Genomic DNA, 12,160 nt, shown 5'->3' with positions numbered 1-12,160 from the left:
CATGTATTTTTTTTAATTACCTTGCGAAGCAACTGCTCTCTATCCCTCTCGATAGCGCATTCTTCTGTCTCTTCTCTCCCTCTCGGTGTCTGTCCTGACCGGACAAATAGGCGCGCAATGTATTATGGTCAATGTAGTTATTTACCATGTTTTCTGTACTAAACAGTGTAGAATATTGGCCTGTTGGAAACTACAACTCCTTCCTACATCACACAGTTTGGGCTTGACCTGATTTATCTCTAGAGTAACTGCACATTGGGATCACAGAAGAAAAAAAACGGAACGAAATGGAACTCAAATAATTGAAACGATGTCAGTCAGGGTGAGAGTGGTGAGTGACAGGAGGCAGGGCCAATCACAGTTGTTTGTCTTGTCTTCAGATGAGTCTTTTAACCCTGGAGAGGAGGATGATGACATAACGGAAGAGTATGTATTCGTTTTCAATCCATCACTCCCTTATATTTACCGCTTTTTTCCAATGTTTTTATCAGTCAATCTGTTTCACTTCCCCCTCTCTCTTCTCATCCTGCCTCCCTCTCTCTGACTCGCCTCCTTTCTTTCACTTTCCCCTCTCTCTTCTCATCCTGTCTCCCTCTCTCTGACTCGCCTCCTTTCTTTCACTTTCCCCTCTCTCTTCTCATCCTGCCTCCCTCCTCCTTTCTTTCACTTTCCCCTCTCTCTTCTCATCCTGCCTCCCTCTCTCTGACTCGCCTCCTTTCTTTCACTTTCCCCTCTCTCTTCTCATCCTGCCTCCCTCTCTCTGACTCGCCTCCTTTCTTTCACTTCCCCCTCTCTCTTCTCATCCTGCCTCCCTCTCTCTGACTCGCCTCCTTTCTTTCACTTTCCCCTCTCTTCTCATCCTGCCTCCCTCTCTCTGACTCGCCTCCTTTCTTTCACTTTCCCCTCTCTCTTCTCATCCTGCCTCCCTCTCTCTGACTCGCCTCCTTTCTTTCACTTCCCCCTCTCTCTTCTCATCCTGCCTCCCTCTTTCTGACTCGCCTCCTTTCTTTCACTTCCCCCTCTCTCTTCTCATCCTGCCTCCCTCTCTCTGACCCGCCTCCTTTCTTTCACTTCCCCCTCTCTCTTCTCATCCTGCCTCCCTCTCTCTGACCCGCCTCCTTTCTTTCACTTCCCCCTCTCTCTTCTCATCCTGCCTCCCTCTCTCTGACTCGCCTCCTTTCTTTCACTTCCCCCTCTTTTTATTTATTTCACCTTTATTTAACCAGGTAAGCAAGTTGAGAACAAGTTCTCATTTACAATTGCGACCTGGCCAAGATAAAGCAAAGCAGTTCGACACATACAACGACACAGAGTTACACATGGAGTAAAACAAACATACAGTCAATAATACAGTAAAAAAAAAAAAAAAAAAACAAGTCTATATACAATGTGAGCAAATTAGGTGAGAAGGGAGGTAAAGGCAAAAAAGGCCATGGTGGCAAAGTAAATACAATATAGCAAGTAAAACACTGGAATGGTAGTATTGCAATGGAAGAATGTGCAAAGTAGAAATAAAAATAATGGGGTGCAAAGGAGCAAAATAAATAAATTAATTAAATACAGTTAGGAAAGAGGTAGTTGTTTGGGCTAAATTATAGGTGGGCTATGTACAGGTGCAGTAATCTGTAAGATGCTCTGACAGTTGGTGTTTAAAGCTAGTGAGGGAGATAAGTGTTTCCAATTTAAGAGATTTTGTAGTTCGTTCCAGTCATTGGCAGCAGAGAACTGGAAGGAGAGGCGGCCAAAGAAAGAATTGGTTTTGGGGGTGACTAGGGAGATATACCTGCTGGAGCGTGTGCTACAGGTGGGAGATGCTATGGTGACCAGCGAGCTGAGATAAGGGGGACTTTACCTAGCAGGGTCTTGTAGATGACATGGAGCCAGTGGGTTTGGCGACGAGTATGAAGCGAGGGCCAGCCAACGAGAGCGTACAGGTCGCAATGGTGGGTAGTATATGGGGCTTTGGTGACAAAACGGATAGCACTGTGATAGACTGCATCCAATTTGTTGAGTAGGGTATTGGAGGCTATTTTGTAAATGACATACACAAGCCAAAGTCGAGGATTGGTAGGATGGTCAATTTTACAAGGGTATGTTTGGCAGCATGAGTGAAGGATGCTTTGTTGCGAAATAGGAAGCCAATTCTAGATTTAACTTTGGATTGGAGATGTTTGATATGGGTCTGGAAGGAGAGTTTACAGTCTAACCAGACACCTAAGTATTTGTAGTTGTCCACGTATTCTAAGTCAGAGCCGTCCAGAGTAGTGATGTTGGACAGGCGGGTAGGTGCAGGTAGCGATCGGTTGAAGAGCATGCATTTAGTTTTACTTGTATTTAAGAGCAATTGGAGGCCACGGAAGGAGAGTTGTATGGCATTGAAGCTTGCCTGGAGGGTTGTTAACACAGTGTCCAAGAAGGGCCGGAAGTATACAGAATGGTGTCGTCTGCGTAGAGGTGGATCAGAGACTCACCAGCAGCAAGAGCAACATCATTGATGTATACAGAGAAGAGAGTCGGTCCAAGAATTGAACCCTGTGGCACCCCCATAGAGACTGCCAGAGGTCCGGACAGCAGACCCTCCGATTTGACACACTGAACTCTATCAGAGAAGTAGTTGGTGAACCAGGCGAGGCAATCATTTGAGAAACCAAGGCTGTCGAGTCTGCCGATAAGGATGTGGTGGTTGACAGAGTCGAAAGCCTTGGCCAGATCAATGAATACGGCTGCACAGTAATGTTTCTTATCGATGGCGGTTAAGATATCGTTTAGGACCTTGAGCGTGGCTGAGGTGCACCCATGACCAGCTCTGAAACCAGATTGCATAGCAGAGAAGGTATGGTGAGATTCGTTAAATGGTCGGTAATCTGTTTGTTGACTTGGCTTTACAAGACCTTAGAAAGGCATGGTAGGATAGATATAGGTCTGTAGCAGTTTGGGTCAATGACCATGTCCCCCTTTGAAGAGGGGATGACCGCAGCTGCTTTCCAATCTTTGGGAATCTCAGATGACACGAAAGAGAGGTTGAACAGGCTAGTAATAGGGGTGGCAACAATTTTGGCAGATAATTTTAGAAAGAAAGGGTCCAGATTGTCTAGCCCGGCTGATTTGTAGGGGTCCAGATTTTTCAGCTCTTTCAGAACTTCAGCTGAATGGATTTGGGAGAAGGAGGGTGAATGGGGAAGGCTTGGGCGAGTTGCTGTTGGGGGTGCAGTGCTGTTGACCCTGGGTAGGAGTTGCCAGGTGGAAAGCATGGCCAGCCGTAGAAAAATGCTTATTGAAATTCTCAATTATGGTGGATTTATCAGTGGTGACAGTGTTTCCTATCTTCAGTGCAGTGGGCAGCTGGGAGGAGGTGTTCTTATTCTCCATGGACTTTACAGTGTCCCAGAACTTTTTAGAGTTAGTGTTGCAGGAAGCAAATTTCTGCTTGAAAAAGCTAGCCTTGGCTTTTCTAACTGCCTGTGTATAACGGTTTCTAGCTTCCCTGAACAGCTGCATATCACGGGGCTGTTCGATGCTAATGCAGACGCCATAGGATGTTTTGTGTTGGTTAAGGGCAGTCAGGTCTGGGGAGAACCAAGGGCTATATCTGTTCCTGGTTCTAATTTTCTTGAATGGGGCATGTTTATTTAACATTGTTAGGAAGGCATTTTAAAAAAATATCCAGGCATCCTCTACTGACGGGATGAGATCAATATCCTTCCAGGACACCCCGGCCAGGTCGATTAGAAAACTCTCTCTTCTCATCCTGCCTCCCTCTCTCTGACTCGCCTCCTTTCTTTCACTTCCCCCTCTCTCTTCTCATCCTGCCTTCCTCTCTCTGACCTGCCTCCTTTCTTTCACTTTCCCCTCTCTCTTCTCATCCTGCCTCCTTCTCTCTGACTCGCCTCCTTTCTTTCACTTCCCCCTCTCTCTTCTCATCCTGCCTCCCTCTCTCTGACTCGCCTCCTTTCTTTCACTTCCCCCTCTCTCTTCTCATCCTGCCTCCCTCTCTCTGACTTGCCTCCTTTCTTTCACTCTCACACTTTCTCTTTCTCTCACACTCTCTCTCTTTCTCTCTCCTCTCTCAGGTATGACAATAAGACAATTAAGGGGGAGACAGTGACAGAGAGAAGAAGAAGAGACCAGCCAAGAAGGCCAAACTGGTGAAGGAGAGGAAACCACGCAAGGTAAAGGAGGGAGGAATGGAGGGAAAGAGGGAGGAGAGGTAAAACTGAGTGAAATGAACCCGTCTTTCCTCCCTTCCTTTCTATCTCTCAACATCTCTCCTCCTCTTTCCTCTCTTTCTTCTCTGTCCTTCCTATTTGCATGTTCTCTCTCTTCACCTCTGTTTTTCTTCCTCTTCCCTTCCTCTCTCCCTCCCTCTCTTTTCTCCCCTCTCCCTCCTTCCCTCTCTCTCCCCAGAAGAAGCCGAAGGACAGTGGCGCCCCCAAGAGGCCGATGAGCGCCTATTTCCTGTGGCTGAACGCCATTCGCGATAGCATCAAAGCAGAGGACCCTGGGATATCATCACAGAGATCTCCAAGAGGGCCGGGGAGATGTGGAGCAGAAAGAGGTGTGAGAGAGGGAGGGAGGGAGAGAGAGGGAGGGAAAGAGAGAGATACCACTATTGCAATTGTCCTCCTCTCATCCTTCCCACTTGTCTTTCTTTTGCTCTCCCTTTCAATAAAAAAAATGTGGTTCATTTCTGACCTTTTGACTATCTCTTTCTTTTTCTCTGCCCGATTCCTCTCCCTCTCTTTCTCTCTCCCTCTCTCTCTTTGTCTCTCCCTCTCTCTCTCTTTGTCTCTCCATCTCTTTGTCTCTCTCTCTCTTTGTCTCTCCGTCTCTTTGTCTCTCCCTCTCTTTGTCTCTCCCTCTCTTTGTCTCTCCGTCTCTTTGTCTCTCCCTCTCTTTGTCTCTCCCTCTCTTTGTCTCTCCCTCTCTTTGTCCATCCCTCTCTTTGTCTCTCCCTTTCTCTCTCTCCATTTCTTTGTCTCTCCCTCTCTTTGTCTCTCCCTGTCTCTCCCTCTCTTTGTCTCTCCCTTTCTCTCTCTCCCTCTCTTTGTCTCTCCCTCTTTGTCTCTCCCTCTCTTTGTCTCTCCCTTTCTGTCTCTCCCCCTCTTTGTCTCTCCCTCTCTTTGTCTCTCCCTCTCTTTGTCTCTCCCTTTCTTTGTCTCTCCCTCTCTTTGTCTCTCCCTCTCTTTGTCTCTCCCTTTCTCTCTCTCCCTCTCTTTGTCTCTCCCTCTCTTTGTCTCTCCCTCTCTTTGTCTCTCCCTTTCTTTGTCTCTCCCTCTCTTTGTCTCTCCCTTTCTTTGTCTCTCCCTCTCTTTGTCCCTCCCTCTCTTTGTCTCTCCCTTTCTGTCTCTCCCTCTCTTTGTCTCTCCCTCTCTTTGTCTCTCCCTCTCTTTTGCTCTCCCTCTCTTTGGCTCTCTCTCTCTTTGTCTCTCCCTCTCTTTGTCTCTTCCTTTCTCTCTCTCCCTCTCTTTGTCTCTCCCTCTCTTTGTCTCCCTCTACCCTTGGCAGTCTGTCTGTCCGTCCGTCCGTCTGTCTGTCTGTCTGTCTGTCTGTCAGTCTGTCTGTCTGAAGAAGGACTATGAGGGAGTACAGAGAGAGTGGAAGAGGATCCTCTGCCCCCACCAAAAAGTTCAGTAGTATTCAGACCCCCTTAACTTTTTCCACATTTTGTTACGTTGCAGCCTAAAAAAAGGTAGCGCGCTTGGAGTTTGCCAAAATGCACTCAAAGGACTCTCAGACCATGAGAAACAAGATTATCTTGTCTGACGAAACCAAAATTGAACTCTTTGGCCTGAATGCCAAGCGTCATGTCTGGAGGAAACCTGGCACCATCCCTACGGTGAAGTATGGTGATGGCAGCATCATGCTGTGGGGATGTTTCTCAGCCGCAGGGACTGGGAGACTAGTCAGGATCGAGATAAAGATGAACGGAGCAAAGTACAGAGATCCTTGATGAAAACCTGCTCCAGTGCTCAGGACCTCAAACTGGGGCAAAGGTTCACCTTCCAACAGGACAACGACCCTAAGCACACAGCCAAGACAACGCAGGAGTGGCTTCGGGACAAGTCTCTGAAAGTCCTTGAACCCGATTGAACATCTCTGGAGAGACCTGAAAATAGCTGTGCAACGACACTCCCCATCCAACCTGACCGAGCTTGAGAGGATCTGCAGAGGAGAATGGGAGAAACTCCCCAAATACAGGTGTGCCAAGCTTGTAGCATCGTACCCAAGATGACTAGAGGCTGTAATCGCTGCCAAAGGTGCTTCAACATTGTACTGAGTAAAGGGTCTGAATACTTATGTAAATGTAATATTTCCGTTTTTTATATTTTATACATTTGCAACATTTTCTAAAAACCTGTTCTTGCTTGGTCAGTAGTGTATTGTGTGTAGATTGATGAGGAGAAAAAGCGATACAATGACATTCAAAAGGAGACAAATAATTAGTAGGAAAACCTTTTGTCATCATTTTGATGATTGACCTTAGATACAGTACAACGTTAGCTAGCTAGCTAAGATTGAGGAGATGCCACCGGATTTTGGCTCGCTAACGTTAGCATTGCTAGCTATTTTTGACAAACTTTGCTAGCTAATGACAACATTGCAATATGTGAAGTACTTTTGACGACATGATAATGCTGGCAAAGTTGTTTCCTACTAAATATTTGACTACTTTAGCAATGTCATTGTATTTCCAGGCACAGTAGTGTAATTTAGACTAAACTGTAGTTAGCCTCTGTCCAGAGTGACTGGGTTTATCACCATTTTAGGGCACCACTATGTCACCGCCGAGTGACGGAGGTGCAACCTATGAATATACACTACAACCCTTTTTGGTTCTATCCAGAACATATTTTTTTCTAAGAGTTTAGATACAATTGATGCACTTCTTGTATATAATTTACAGTATATATAACGTGGGATGGTTTCCCAGACCCAGATTAAGCATACTGCTAGACTAGAAATTGAGATTCTCCATTGAGCATGCTTTTTAATTCAGGACTAGGCTTAGTCTGGGTGTGTGTCATAGATTATCATGGAAGAGTTTTGCTGATCATAACACCAAAAGGTGCATCATATTTGAAGTATTTGTGTCTGAACGTTTGCTTATTTATCCTGTCTTGAATATAATCTCTTCCTCTTTTTCACGTGTTCAGAGTGAGGAAAAAGAAGGAAGTGAAGAGAAGAATAAGAAGGGGAAGTCTGGTGGAGGGAGAGCGAGAGGGAGACAGGGAACGACAGCTTTAAGAGCAGGGAGTTTATCTCCAGCGAAGAGAACTCCTCAGAGTCCAGACAGTGGCACGGGCAAACGCAAGGTGAGGACACACATGCACACGCCCCATGCACACACACACTGTACTTCACATGTAAAACATTTTGCTACAAGTATGGCATTTCAGACAATTGTTTTGTTTATTCATGTTCACGCCTCTTCTTTTCCCCTCTCTCTTTCTCTCTCTCTCTCTCTCTCTCCCCCTCTCTCTTTCTCCATCTCACTCTCTCAGGGTTCAGATGAACAAGAGGAGGAGGTGGCCTCGACCCCACCCAGTTCTGACTCAGGATCAGACTGAGGCGCGTCTGAGAGGAGAGAGAGAGAGAAAGAGAGGGAAGGACATGGAGAGGGAAAAGAGGGCAAAGTGTGGAGAGGGGTTGTGAACTCTTTACCGCCCTCTGTTCTTCTCTCTCGCTAATTATATGACATTTTAAAGTACATGAAGCAAGTATGAAGATAAATACCGACGTATTCAAAAAATATTCTGTCCAGGAATTGTAAAACTATCCCTCTTATCTTAGGAAGCAAAATACCGTATTTAATTATTTTAGCCCAGTGCAAAAATCCCATAACCTGACCGGTGATGACTATATTTCCCAGCTACACGTGCATGACATTGCCTGTCGGTTTAGGCTGTGAACAACTCAGGTAAAACCCCTTGCCTACTGTGAAATGTAGTTTTCCAGAATATTACTAAATTAAATATTATAAGTAAATGCTCTTTTTCATGTCTTGAGTGTTTTGGTGCAGACTGGCTTAAATGCTGTCTGTCATATACACATGTTCATGCACACGCACACACACACACATAAACAATAATTTGCTGTTAGCGAAGCACAATAAACATTCTATGGTTATTCAATGTGGTTTAGAAGGATGTGTGGTGTTGGACTGAGTTAGGGTAGTGAAGATGGCTGTGGTTTCAATATGCCACGGTGTGGTCAACTATGAGAAGTGAGAACGACGGTGAGGACAGGAGAGAGAGATGGATGGAGGAGGCCTGTCTTTTAGTGTCGGTGCGTAATCTGATACTGATGACAAGCGCTCGAAAGGAACACAATCTCCTCCTGCTCCCTCGCTCTCTTTCCAGCCATACTATCAATTCTCTCTCCCCTCTCCTTCTCAGCCAACCTCTAAATCTATTTCCTTGTTCTTTCCCTCTCTCTCTCACACTCCCTTTTGTTCTCCCTCTCTCTGTTTCTCTGCACACCCCTCTCTCCAACCACACCATCTTCTGTATATGACAATTATATTGTTTATCTACGACACTTACTCTCTTCTCTCTATATATTAGCCCTAGATTGATATATATTTATACAGTAGATATATTTTGTTTTGTCACATACACCGGAGAGGTGCAGTGAAATGTGTTGTTTTACAGGGTCGGCCTTCCACAACGACAGATTTTTCACCTTGTCAGCTCGGGTATTCAAACCAAACATTCAGTTACTGGTCCAACATTCTAACCGCTCGGCTACCTGCCGCCCTTTCCATCATGCCCTTTGTTCCTTTTTGCTGTTTCTCTCTCCCCTTATCATTGTCTGTTCTCCATCCCCTTCTCCTCCGTCTTCTGTCTGTCCTCTCCACCCCCTCTAGCTCTCTCCTTCTTCTCAGACCACTTACTAGGTAATCTAATTTAAGGTGTGGATGAGTTTTATTTATCATCTACTGAAGTCCATTTCCTTTCTCTCTCTTCATCTCTTTCTCTCTGTCTCTCCCCCAGCTATCTCTTCTCTTTCTCCCCCTCTCTCTCGTTCTCCCATTTCTAAGGAAATCTAATAACAAGTTGGAAGGAACTTCCCAGTATCTGTATTCTCTAACGGCGCCACAATCATCATTATGACAAATATAACTCTCTGGGCGCATCCCAACTGGTGCCCTATTCCCTATATACTGCACTACTTTTGACCAGGGCCTATAGGGTGTAATTTGGGACTTAACCCTCTGGGCTAAGAGAGAGACGGACGCTATGGTGTACTGAATACTTAACAGGGTCATGACCTTAAAAACTTGTGATCCATCGTACAGTGCTTGTAATTTGGACTAGGACACTGACGCCGCCCCCCTGACACTGTCTCTGACCGATTTAACGCCCATTCAATGTCTTAACATTTGAGTCATTTAGCAGATGCTCTTATAAAACGCGACTTACAGGAGCAATTATGGATAAGTGCCTTGCTCAAAGGCACATCGGCAGATTGTTCACCTATGTAGTCAGTGCTGGGATTTGAACCAGTGACCTTTCAGTTACTGGCCCAATGCTCTCAACCCGAGGAAATGTAAAGGAAGACGATATTTTGGTATTTTTTTCATTAGTCAATTGTTGATATAGTGCCAAAATGTGTTGCATGTCAGCAATCAAGTGTTTAAGATATATAACTTTCAAAATACAGAAATACAGTATATTCTTAAAGTATTCAGGCCCCTTGACTTTTTCCACTTTTTGTTACGTTATAACCTTATTAAAAAATTAGGAAATAAAAAAGAATCCTCATCAATCTCCACACAATACCCCATAATGACAAAGTGAAAACAGTTTTTTTTAAAAATCTTTTTAAAAATCTTTGCAAAATAAAAAGCATAAATAGCTTATTTACATAAGTATTCAGACCCTTTGCTATGAGACTCAAAATTGAGCTCAGGTGTATCCTGGTTCCATTAATCATCCTTGAGATGTTTTTACAACTTGATTGGAGTCTACATGTGGTAAATTCAATTGATTGGACATGATTTGGAAAGGCACACACCTGTCTATATAAGGTCCCGCAGTTGACAGTGCATGTCAGAGCAAAAACCAAGCCATTAGGTCGAAGGAATTGCCTGTAGAGCTCTGAGACAGGATTGTATCGATGCACAGATCTGGGGAAGGGTACCAAAAAATGTCTGCAGCATTGAAGGTCCCCAAGAACACAGTGGCCTCCATCATTCTCAAATGGAAGAAGTTTGGAACAATGAAGAGGTGACTCCCGGATGCTGGCCTTCTAGAAAGAAAAGAAAAAGCCATATCTCAGACTGGCCAATAAAAATAAAAGATTAAGATGGGAAAAAGAACACAGACACTGGACAGAGACATGGCTTTCTCTTTGCAGCTCTGCCTAGAAGGTCAGCATCTCTTAATTGTTGACTTTGAGACTGGTGTTTTGCGGGTACTATTTAATGAAGCTGCCACTCTAATGTACTTGTCCTCTTGCTTAGTTGTGCACCGGGGCCTCCCACTCCCCTTTCTATTCTGGTTAGAGTCAGTTTGCTCTGTTCTATGAAGGGAGTATGACACAGCGTTGTACGAGATCTTCAGTTTCTTTGCAATTTCTCACATGGAATAGCTTTCATTTCTCAGAACAAGAATAGACTGACAAGTTTCAGAAGAAAGTCTTTGCTTCTAGCCATTTTGAGCCTGTAATCAAATCCACAAATGCTGATGCACCAGATACTCAACTAGTCTAAAGAAGGCCAGTTTTATTGCTTCTTTAATTAGGATAACAGTTTTCAGCTGTACTAACATAAGCAAGACGTAGCATACAGACAGAGCAACATAGGACAAAACAACTCTGGAATGAAAAAGCGCTGTACAATTCAAATGTATTATTATTATACTGTATACATACACATATCTAACATCCAGAGATACTGCCTTAATCTCTAGTCTAGTATCTTTCAGTCTATGGAAGAGCCCTATATAAATACAATCAATTATTATTCATTATTAAAGGGCTACTTTTCAACCTTATTCATTATCTCCGGCACCAAACCATACGTGAAAACAGAGCATGGTTATAAAAGATAGGAAGAAAGGCTCGGGAAAATGCATGTCTGTGACATCACAGGGTAGGATTAAAAGGCAAACAGTGATTTTCAAAACCTGCAACGTGTTTCTAGCTAGAGGGAGGGTATTTTCTTGTTCCCCATGCCACCGTGAATGTCCTAGTGTTTGAAAGTCACCGTTTTTAAAATGTTAAAACTTTGATTCCTAGTTTTTTTTTAACAAAATGTAGAAATAGACCGTTTTCACATATGTAGACACGGGTATTGTGCTGGAGATAATGAAAATAAGGCTGAAAAGTGGTGGAGCCGTACATTAGGTGATATGTTCATCTTTCAATGAGCATGGTCAAAGACAAGGGCCTGCATCCCAAATGACGCCCTATTCCCTTCATAGTGCACTACTTTTGACCTATGGACCCTGGTCAAACGTAGGGCGTTATATAAAGAATAGGGTGCCATTTGGGATAAAGACACGGTTGAAACATCGGGTGAAATCGATATATATATGAAAATGTATCTATAACATACATACAGTAGCATGCAAATCGCTATGGTCATGGACTTCTAGACCTCAGGTTAAGGACCAAAGACAACAGATGAGGAAATGAACCATCAAGGTTACTGCTCATTGAATGTTAGTGTGTGCGTGCGTTGTGTCTGTCATTAACTGTAATGGGGATTGTCTTTTACTTCAAACTCCAGTTTTGGTCATTTTACTGAGGATGCTGACAGACTGACTGGCACCACTCAGGAAATGAATCTCCTCCTCCTTAACTCTCAAGTCTTTTCCTCATCTTTTAGTGTGTGTGTGTGTGTGTGTGTGTGTGTGTCTGCGCGAGCATTAGGGGAAGCAGAAGAGGAGAAGGAAAGATAAAGGGGTTGAGAGTCAATCTGGTAAGTAGAGGGGGGAAGCAGAGACAGAAAGAGAAAGGGGAGGGAGGGAGGTAACGAGAGAGATGGAGAGAGGGGGAAAAGAGAGAGATGGAGAGAGGGGGTAAAGAGAGTGATGGAGAGAGGGGGGTAAAGAGAGAGATGGAGAAAGGGGGAGGGAGAGTGTAAGGATGTTTACCATTTCACTACTTCAGCAGCGACATTGAGGTCCGTTATGTGGACCTTTCTGAAAGAAGC

At 44.4% G+C, this 12,160-nt stretch overlaps 1 pseudogene; it reads left to right on the top strand.

Moving 5' to 3' along the window:
* Positions 1-7,245, top strand: part of LOC115146742 (FACT complex subunit SSRP1-like) — a 37,728-nt pseudogene extending 30,483 nt beyond the window's left edge.
* Positions 7,246-12,160: the final 4,915 nt, after the last annotated feature.

Source organism: Oncorhynchus nerka, linkage group LG18 (assembly GCF_034236695.1).
Source record: "Oncorhynchus nerka isolate Pitt River linkage group LG18, Oner_Uvic_2.0, whole genome shotgun sequence".
In the NCBI taxonomy this organism is placed as follows: Eukaryota; Metazoa; Chordata; class Actinopteri; order Salmoniformes; family Salmonidae; genus Oncorhynchus; species Oncorhynchus nerka.
The sequence above is the reverse complement of the archived record's forward strand: the minus strand, read 5'-3'. Positions and strand labels throughout refer to the sequence as shown.